The following is a 749-nucleotide window of genomic DNA, read 5'->3' on the forward strand; positions in this document are numbered from 1 at the left end:
TTTTTTGAGGAATCTCCATACCGTTTTCCATAATGGCTACAGCAAACTGCATTCCCACCAGCAGAATAGGAGGGTTTCCTTTCTCTACAGCATCTCCAACACTTATCATTTGTGGACTTTTGAATGACAGCCATTCTGACTGGTGTGAGGTGATACCTCATTGTAGCTTTCATTTGCTCTCTATTTCTTTTCTTCCTGCTGTTTGGACACTTTAGCATATCTGTTTGGATTAAAGGTAGTTCATTATGGATTTACGGTATGTTCTTCTGGATTTTTTCCTCTTTGTACGATTGAGATGGCAGAGTTGTCATTGTGATTTCACTGTCACTCTCATGAGATGTGCAGTACTTTCAAATAGGACTTTTGGCCAAAAGAGTCTAGGTTTAAAGGGAATTTTTTAAACCTTAAAAATCAAATGCAGTTCTTACAGACTGTTTTTTTGTTGTTGTTTAAGGATAAAATTGCAGAGTACAACAAAATTCTGAAAAGCTTGAAATCTTGATATAATCACTATTACTTTATGTTAGCAATTAAATTAATAAAAATTTGGCTCTGAAAGTTCTTTCTAAAATTAACTATCTAAAACACTTTTAAATAACAGCTCAGTTGTAGAGTGAGTGCTTAGCATGCGTGAGGTCCTGGGTTCAATCCCCAGTACCGCCCTTAAAAAAAAAAATCAGGTGGTGAATAACAGCTCTCACAACACTTACTGATACTGTGGCATCTGCTCTGGTGATTGTAAGCTTATG

The sequence above is a fragment of the Camelus ferus genome, chromosome 24, assembly GCF_009834535.1.
Source record: "Camelus ferus isolate YT-003-E chromosome 24, BCGSAC_Cfer_1.0, whole genome shotgun sequence".
Taxonomy (NCBI): domain Eukaryota; kingdom Metazoa; phylum Chordata; class Mammalia; order Artiodactyla; family Camelidae; genus Camelus; species Camelus ferus.